The sequence below is a fragment of the Bubalus kerabau genome, chromosome 6 (assembly GCF_029407905.1).
Source record: "Bubalus kerabau isolate K-KA32 ecotype Philippines breed swamp buffalo chromosome 6, PCC_UOA_SB_1v2, whole genome shotgun sequence".
Lineage (NCBI taxonomy): Eukaryota > Metazoa > Chordata > Mammalia > Artiodactyla > Bovidae > Bubalus > Bubalus kerabau.
The window spans coordinates 6467823-6477504 of NC_073629.1; the positions used below are offsets into that span (position 1 = coordinate 6467823).

General features: G+C 39.8%; 1 long non-coding RNA gene across 1 annotated transcript; it reads left to right on the forward strand.

The window, feature by feature from the left end:
• The first annotated feature begins 63 nt into the window (after window positions 1-63).
• Window positions 64-6113, forward strand: LOC129656586 (uncharacterized). Its single transcript, XR_008716410.1, has 3 exons — window positions 64-282; window positions 3572-3689; window positions 4810-6113. It is a non-coding gene; the product is annotated as an uncharacterized LOC129656586 (long non-coding RNA).
• Window positions 6114-9682: the final 3569 nt, after the last annotated feature.

The following is a 9682-nucleotide window of genomic DNA, read 5'->3' on the forward strand; positions in this document are numbered from 1 at the left end:
CAATATGCTTAGAGCGGTTGGCGCTGGAGTTGCGAGAGAGAACGCTGGGCTCTATTCGGAACTATTTTTTCACGGAGTTGACGTCCGGTCGGAATTGGATTCTGCAGGAAGTGGCTGAACCGCGGTTGGGGAAGTAATCCGGCTTTGCCGCGGAATTCCCGAGGTCAGTGGACGTGTTTGGCTTTAGAGATGAAGAGCGAAAGTGAATAGAGGGTTTCTGGAGACTTAAGCTAAGCTCCGGGTAACAAAGAAAGGAGCACGTGGGGCTGTCAATGGGGCAAGGTAAGTCATAGAGACTCAGAGTGGTAATAATGCTGATGTTTTTTGAACAGAGCCCCCGGGTTCTGTGTTGGATGCTTACAGGTATTATCTCTTTTCAGTTCAGTCACTCAGTCATGTCTCTTTGCGACCCCATGGACTGCAGCATGCCAGGCTTCCCTGTCCATCACTAACTCCCCGAGCTTGCTGAAACTCATGTCCATTGAGTCGGTGATGCCATCCAACCATCCCACCCTCTGTCGTCCTCTTCGGCCTTCAGTCTTTCCCAGCATCAGGGTCTTTTGCAACGAGTCGGTCTCTTCGCCTCAGGTGGCCAAAGTATTGGAGTTTCAGCTTCAGCATCAGTCCTTCCAATGAACACCCAGGACTAATCTCCTTTAGGATGGACTGGTTGGATCTCCTTGCAGTCCAAGGGACTCTCAAGAGTCTTCTCCAACCCCACAGTTCGAAAGCATCAATTCTTCGGCGCTCAGCTTTCTTTATAGTCCAACTCTCATATCCACATGACTACTGGAAAAACCTTAGCTTTGATTAGACAGACCTTTGTCAGAAAAATAATGTCTGTGCTTTTTAATATGTTGTCTAGGTTGGTCATAGCTTTTCTTCCAAGGAGCAAGTTTCTTTTAATTTCATGGCTGCAGTCACCATCTCCAGTGATTTTGGAGCCTCCAAAAGTAAAGTCTGTCACTGTTTCCATTTTCCCCCCATCTATTTGCCATGAAGTGATGGGGCCGAATGCCATGATCTTCGTTTTTTGAATGTTGAGTTTTAAGCCAGCTTTTCACTCTCTCTCCTTTCACTTTCATCAAGAGGCTTTTTAGTTCCTCTTCACTTTCTGCCATAAGGGTGGTGGTGTCTGCATATCTAAGATTAATGATATTTCTCCCGGCAATCCTGATTCCAGCTTGTGCTTCATCCAGCTCTGCATTTCACATGATGTACTCTGCATATAAGTTAAATAAGCAGGGTGACAGTATACAGCCTTAACGTATTTCTTTCCCAATTTGGAACCAGTCTGTTCCATGTCCCGTTCTAACTGTTGCTTCCTGACTTGCATACAGATTTCTCAGGAGGCAGATAAGGTGGTCTGGTATTCCCATCTCTTAAAGAATTTTCCACAGTTTTTTGTGATCCACAATATCTCTTTTAGGATTCATTAAAAAGGGAAAAGGGGCTAATAGATACCATCATCAACTTAGGGATTAATTCAGGGAAATTATGCCACCGAAAGCTATGTGCAGAAGTTCGTGCGTGCATGCTAAGTCACTTCAGTTGTGTCCAACTCTTTGTGACCCTATGGACTATAGCCCACCAGGATCCTCTGTCCATGGGATTTTCCAGGCAAGAATAATGGAGTGGGTTGCTAGTTCCTACTCCCATGTGGGTAGAATCCTGGTCTTCTGCCTCCCTTCTTTCATGCTGCCACAAGAGCCAGACACTGCCGATGCCTTCCAACTGTTCCCTGAACACACATGTACCTGAGTGAGTTGGATTCTTTAGTTGATGCCTGAACGAGGGGCAGGCACCTCATACCTAGTCACAAATCAAGGCCTTGCAGCAGAAGATGGGACGATAGTATGGCCTAGTTGTCCAGGAGAGTGGGGGACAACCATTTAGTTTCATTATGTATTGGGACACTGGAAGATATAATAGAACTTGCATCTGACTGCAGGCTACAGTATTAATTAGTGATGGTGATGTACTGGTTGGGAAGTCTGCACTGAATCAAGTGAAAAATAATGCTGGAAAGATTGTATTGACAATAGACACAAATTCTGGTACTTTGTTGTATGGGGGAGTAGAGGCTCTTCCTATTAATACAGAAATTTATGCTGATTTGAAGTAAAAGTCCATTTCATATTCAGCAGTTTAGGGCTTTCTTTTCCCCTTTCTATGTCCATTTACAGATGTAATTCTCAAAAGTCTGAATCTAATAAAACTCAAAAGTTAGTTAGGAAATAGATTTTTTAAAAACATTGAGAGTCTGGAAAAAAGAGACCTTTCTCATTGGCACTTACCAAATCAAGCTGATTACTTGTGAATGCATGTAACTCCACTAGACCATATCTTCTTAGAAACAGAGAAAAGGAATATAGATAGCAGTAATATAGATAGCAGAATATAGATAGCTCAGCTGTTGAGTCAGAAGAAGCTGGCTTTAAATCCCTCATTACACTGCTTACCAGCTATGTGGACTCAGGCAGCTAGTTTAACCTAACTAAACTGGTTTCTGCATCTTTAAAATAGCTATAATATCTGTTTTATAGGGTGTCATGAAGATTAGATAGATTTATTCATGTATAAAGTATTTGGCAGAATAAGTATTAATATTACCAGTTATTTTGACTATTATTATTTATACACTGTCTTAGTAAAATATCCTGCAAATATTAAGTGTTCAACCATTGTTAAGAGTCCAGACAAGGAAAAGTGACCTATTTGTAAACCAAAAATAGAATGAACGATATGGAGAGAGAAAAATGAGGTGAAAGAAGAGCAGAATGATGGTATTTATAGGATAATAGTTGTGTATTTGAAGGATAATTTTACTGTAGATATGGCAGATTGATAGTTTATTAGAATTAAAGTTAAGAAAAAACTAATAGGTATTTATTCAGGTTGTCTTGATTATAAGGGTAGATCTAACTCTTCAACATTTAGTTGTCTGTTACTGGTCATTGTGGAGTAGAAGGCAGAACATCAGAAATACAGAAATCCCAACCTAGACTGTCTAGAGTTTTGTCATCATTCATAAAGACATTAACTACAGCAGAAAATTAGATTCCATTACTCTTTATGGCTGCAACATCTTTTTCCCCTGCACCTATGTACCCTCACATGGTCCATATCTGCTCTTATATTTCATTTTCCCTCTCAGCCCTCCTGCCATTACTGCCCTTCCCAGCCTAGACCACTTGATTTATCAATATCCAGAGGCCCTGTGTTTCCTTGCCTCAGACCCCAGTGCCTGTCAAGACCTTAATGCTGAGTCTGCCCCATAAATCACCAGCTGAGCACCTTGGAGGAAATAACACAAAGTGACATACAGCAGATTCTTGGTCTGCAGCTTCAGCTTACTCCAGGTCTTGACACTCCTTTATCATTTGTCAGCTCCCAGTCTTATAACTTTCAGTGATAGCTACTCCTCCTTCCTCAGCTTCAACTACTTTTTTTATTGGAAGGTGACTAGAGTTGTCTAAAAGGTATTTTTCAAGCACTTAACACACATTCACATGTGCCTGCAATTTTTATGCCAGTTCCTTTTTTAATTCGTGTTCTTTTTCTATTATAGATTGTGCTTGAGATCCCAGATGACAGACCTGTAAAGACTGAGCAGACCTTTAACTGACAAGACGGGATGCTCAGTGAGACCATCGCAGCCTGCAGCTAGGACTTCATCTTTAACTCAGGTGGTGTTCCTGCGGTAGCTAGTGCTTTTGGTTAAATTTTTTTAAATCTCTTTTTAAGTGACAAGATTTCCAAATTGTTTCTGCTTTTTTTTAGTGGGTTAGTAAGGATGAAAAATTGATTCACTTGGTCTAGTGTGGTCAGAATAGGTGAAATACTAAGACTGGGTCTTATGCCCTCCTTGCCATCAAAGACCCACTCGTTTGAGGATGGAGATTTCCTAGGGGCTGCAAACATTTCCAGCAACCTTGTACCTAGTTAACTGAGAAAATTCAAGAAAATTCAAGTAACATATCTTAACTTCCTGTCCACCCCACATTTATCTGCCTCTCTTATTGATCTTGGAAAATGAATAGCACCCACTCCACCTGTGCTATTGATCAGTGCTGCTTTCTAGACCCTATGTTACCTTTGACACCTTTGATCAGACCCTTCTTGAAACCTAAATCCCTTTGCTTCTCTCCTGTTTGTTCTCCTTATCTCATGCTTCTTAAGGGCTCTTTCTCTGCCTGTCCTTTAAATAATATAAGTTTAAACCTTGATTTTTCTTTTCTCTTTTTTTGCATGAATATTCCCCTTCAGAGTACCATACTTGCTCATTGTTTTAAGCTATTTGCTTAAGGATCCTAAAACTACTACTATACCTGACTTCTTCCTTGAGACTCAGACTTTTATTTGCCTACTAGATAGATCCATTTGGGAGGGCTCATGAGCCATTTAGATTCTAATTTATCCCTTCCTTTTATTTCAACTACCAATCTATCTCACTGTTGCCTCCAACCCTCACCTACATCCCCCAATTTGTCTTTTCAGTAGCAGCCAGAATGATCAGTCTTAAATGTAAATCTGACCATTTTACTGGTCTGTTTCAATGTCTACAACCCTCCCCCGCCCCCTGCCACCACCACCATCACCTACAAGATAAAGTCTACCTCCATAGCCTGTATCCTAGGACCTCCGTAATCTCACCACTGTTTATGTTTCCACTGTCATCTTCCATCACACCCACTTCCCATTCATAACACTGTTTTATACTTACAGAACTCTCATATTATCATTGACACTGTCTGGACTGTCTTGATTTTCTTTGTCTAACTCTTACTTTCTTTACTTATTTTTCAGATGTCTTCTAAAAAGCCTTTCCCTAATCCACAGACTGAGCTAGTTGACTTTCCTTCTGACTTTCTGAGTGTTGATTGATTTATCCAGAAAATACTTAGCCTCTTATTTTGTGCCAAACACTGAGCTAGATATGGAAATATAATAATGAACACGTACATGTAAAAATCAATCTAATAATTGACGTGACAAAGCTTATATTCTCACAGGGAAGGGAAACTCGAATTTTAAAAATGTAGTTCAGCCTGAATGGTTCCATGCTTGTGAATAGATAGGAATTAGCCAGATTAAAGGCTGGAGGGCAAGATAGAGATAACTGTAAAGGCCCAGACATGAGAGGAGAGCATAGTCCAGGAACAGAGATTCTAGATGCAGGGGAAGTAAACAGGCCCAGATCATGAGAAGTATTGCTGATAATATTAAGGCATTTGACCTTCTTCCTAAAGATAATAGTAAGTTTGAAGGGTTTCAACATGATTAGGTTTGTATTTTAGGTGATAACTCTGGGTACTGTGAGAAAATGGAATTGAGGAGTGGCAAGACTAATGGAAGGAAAACCAGTTAGGCCATCATTGTAGTGATTCAAGGAAAAGAAGATGGCAGCCTGTACTAGGGCATTGCCAGTATGGATGGAAATATAAACCCAGAGGAATTCAGGAAGTAGAACTGGCAAGATTTGACAATTGAATTGGAAGGGCAGAGGTGAGAGAAATAAAGGGTAGAGTTCCACAAACAAGTTTTAGTGAAGACCCTATTTGCTATCATATGTTCACAGCCTGGAAGCCCTTAGACATTGTAGATGCTTGATAAATATCTGCTGAGTGAGAGTTTTCTGGCTTGAGCCTAGATAAATGAAATGCCATTTTTTGATTTAGGAAATGTAGAGGTGAACTCATTGGGGGAGGTGGCTGATGATTGAGTTTTGGATGTGTCTAGCTCAAGATGCGGAGAAGGCAATGGCACCCCACTCCAGTACTCTTGCCTGGAAAATCCCATGGATGGAGGAGCCTGGTAGGCTGCAGTCCATGGGATCACGAAGAATCAGACACGACTGAGCGACTTCACTTTTCACTTTCATGCGTTGAACCCACTCCAGTGTTCTTGCCTGGAGAATCCCAGGGACGGGGGAGCCTGGTGGGCTGCCGTGTATGGGGTCACACAGAGTTGGACACGACTAAAGTGACTTAGCAGCAGCAGCAGCAGCAGCAGCTCAAGATGCCTGTGGGAGATACACCTGGAAATGACAGATACAATGCAATTGGGAGAAATCTCAGGCATATTCTTTTATACTTTAAAAAAATAAAGTTTTATATTTTGTTGAAATGATCTGTTTTGTGTCTGTCTCCATTACTACACAGGATTGATTCCTTTTTTTTTTTTTTTTTTTTAACTTTTTCAATTGGAGGAAGATTGCTTTACAATGTTGTTAGTTTCTGCTGTACAACAACTTGAATCAGCCATAATTATATATATGTATCACCTCCTTGGGCCTCCCTCCACCCCATGCCACCGCCACCCCCATCCTGCCCCTTCAGGTTGTCACAAAGCAGCGAGGGCTGATTCTAAATGACTTGATTCCCTAGCACCTTACACCATGTCTGGCACAAACCGGGCACCCAGGCATTGTTGAACTGAACTACTCCTTTTTAAACATGGTTCGTCTAATAGGAGAAATTAATAGTAGTAGTCTCTGAGGAGGGAGACTGGGGCTCAAAAGATTTTATTGTATGTATTTTGGTTCTTCATGCTTTTTCCCTCATTTGCTTATATTTCCTATGAAAAATAAAAATGATGAAAAAGAAGTGCTCAATTTGTATGAACTTTAAGCTGAAAACAATACTCCACCTATGATCTGATACAGAGTAGAATATTAATGCTATATGAAGTCATACTGTTAATAGCATTTTTTGACCACATCACATTATCAACTTGTTTACAAATTTGATGATCGTATCATTGTTGCTGTTGTTCAGTTCACTTACATAAATATTTATTTATGTCTTTAAAAATGAAATTATCAGCACATACTTTATATTAAGGGCATCAGGAAATCTTTGAAACTATGTATTGTGAGGTATAGTTAAAACTTACCAAGCCAAAGGAGTATGGTACTTTTATATCTGCCTAACAGTTCATATGCGAGAAAGCAGTGTGCCTCTGACCTGTCAGCTAACATTTATTGTTTGCTAACATTACAAGTAGTATCCAACATGCAAAACCCTTTCTTTACAAGTGTTGGAATGTTCCTTTTACATCTTAACTGTAGTTAATTATGCATGAATATGTAATAATGCTTTTATATATTGTGAATTGGCATTTTAGTGTATAGTTTTATTTAAGGTTGGGGTTCTAGGTGTACTACAGATGGACTGATATTTAGAGGTAAATCTAGTAGCACTTTTGTTTCCACAGCACATTCACTGGGTGGCGCTGTTGTATTAATGCTGACCTTACACAATTTAGACGGTTTCATTTGCTTTTACATAAGCAAGTAGAGTGGAGTGATGAACATTGAACACAGTGTTCTAGGTGGAAAAGTTAGATTCTGACTTTGTTGGCTTTAAGATACATATTTAGAGTTCAGGCTTAAGACAAACAGCGAATTCAAAGTAGGTGTCTGTTTTTGTATTGCCTTTTAGTCATTCCAAATCTGTTAATCTACTTCATTCCTCATTTGTGTCCATCTTTATTAGTAGATTTGGGAACTGGGCTATACATTTGAGTTACTTTAAACAGTATCTTTGTTTTTGATTCAAATGAAATTTTTAGTCTGAAACCATAAAATATATGTCCTTTCTTTGTTAATTTGTGATGAACTCTAAACCGGATGTAATGAAGCAAAAATTTGGTATATTCTACTTTAACCTCCTAGTATCCTATCCTCAACTTTCACATCAACCTGTATTATTGTAACATAGCATAGAGAACCTTGGGCTTCCCAGGTGGCGCTGGTGGTAAAGAACTGGCCTGCCAATGTACGAGACATAAGAGTTGCTGGTTCGATCCCTGGGTTGGGAAGATCCCCTGGAGGAGGGCATGGCAACCCACTCCAGTATTCTTGCCTGGAGAATCCCATGGACAGAGGAGCCTGGTGGACTATGGTCCATAGGGTCTCAAAGAGTCAGACTCGACTGAAACAACTTAGTAGCAGCAGCAGAGAGCCTAAGAAATCAGTGGCCCATACAAATGGAGTATTGATAAAAATATTTGTCTAATGTGACTTTAAAATACGATTTTTATACTTTGGGTATTTCTTATTTTGGTATTGTGATATCCTATAGTGCTAACAGTTATTTCAAGGAAGTTTAAGAGATTCTTGGGGGAGGAGGGGTAGGAAATGTGAACACTTAGGTTAAAATTAATCATTTATAACAAATTTTGGAAAAGGAAGTTAAAAAATAGCACCAATGACGACAGTATCAGAAAAGTCTGGAGATAACTAGGTTGTTTGTCAGAGTTTTAGTGTCACATCATTCCAATAGATTCTTTTATGCTAGTGACTTCTGTTATCTAGAGTAAATCTTCTAGTATGGACTTTATTTAATAAACTCTTAGAAGGAAATCACTTCTAAGTTCTCAACATCTTCTTTCCATAGCCCCTAATCTTATTTCTCTCAAAAAGAAGGCTGTATCTGTGTTTTATCAAAGCATTTCTACATTAAGTACCAGGTAAGAGTATCTAATTTCATCATTAGTATTTGAAAAAATTACCCTTCAGTTTTCACTGACTGTTAAGCAGGCAACAGATAAACAAATTGACCATGTAAATTTAAAATTGATACCTGAATGTTGTCCCTAGGATAACCCATTAAGACAATTTCCACTTATATACCTTTTGCATACAGCATTTAAGTAATACTAGTTCATGTTCATAGAAGGTATTCTAGGTGCTAGGTCCATGTATTTTCTCATTAATTCTCACAACTGCATGAAGTACTTTCCATTCCCATTTTTCAGATGTAAAACCAAAAACTTCAGTCACTTAAGAAAACTTAAACAATTTGTTTATAGTCATACATCTAGAAAAAGAGCCAAACTTTGAACCCATGCGGTCTAACAGTGGAAGCTGTCTTTAGCTACTCTACTGTACTACCTAATCTCAAACCCTTATAACTGGTAGGGGCAGTGTTAATTTTTATAACAGACCCCTTCTTGTGTTCCTCATACTTTCATCCTGCAGACATGATTGATGGCCCCTCCAAAGAATGGGGATTGCAGCTGAAGTTTCCAAGCTTCTAATCATGGCTTGGTCTTTCTGGTGATCAGCCTTCATCCTGAAGTTATCCAGGAGCTCACCATAAATTTCCTCAGAGCAAAAGATGCTTGGATTACCCAAGGTGTTTAGGTGCTCTGTGTTAGGAACTAGGGTCAAAGACCAATTATTAGAACAAAAGATATTCCTAGCACCTTTATCAGTTGGCAAATTACAAAAGTTTTAGCAGCGCTGGCCAGGAGCCAGGGCCTAAAGTCAAATTTTCTATTATATCACAATAGCACAGTAAGAAACTACAATGTCCTCTTATCTGCTCAAGTTTAGACTCATTATTTCAGTACTAGTGTGTTTCTCACATCATCCAGTCCACTTTTCTTATTTAACTTAATCTTCCACTACATGTGTTCTATTTAAGTGTTCAGTTGAGTTCAGTTCAGTTCATTCGCTCAGTCTTGTCTGACTCTGCGACCCCATGAATCACAGCACGCCAGGCCTCCCTGTCCATCACCGACTCCCGGAGTTCACTCAGACTCACGTCTATGGAGTCAGTGATGGCATCCAGCCATCTCATCCTCTGTCATCCCCTTCTCCTCCTGCCCCCAATCCCTCCCAGAATCAGAGTCTTTTCCAATGAGTCAACTCTTTACATGAGGTGGCCAAAGT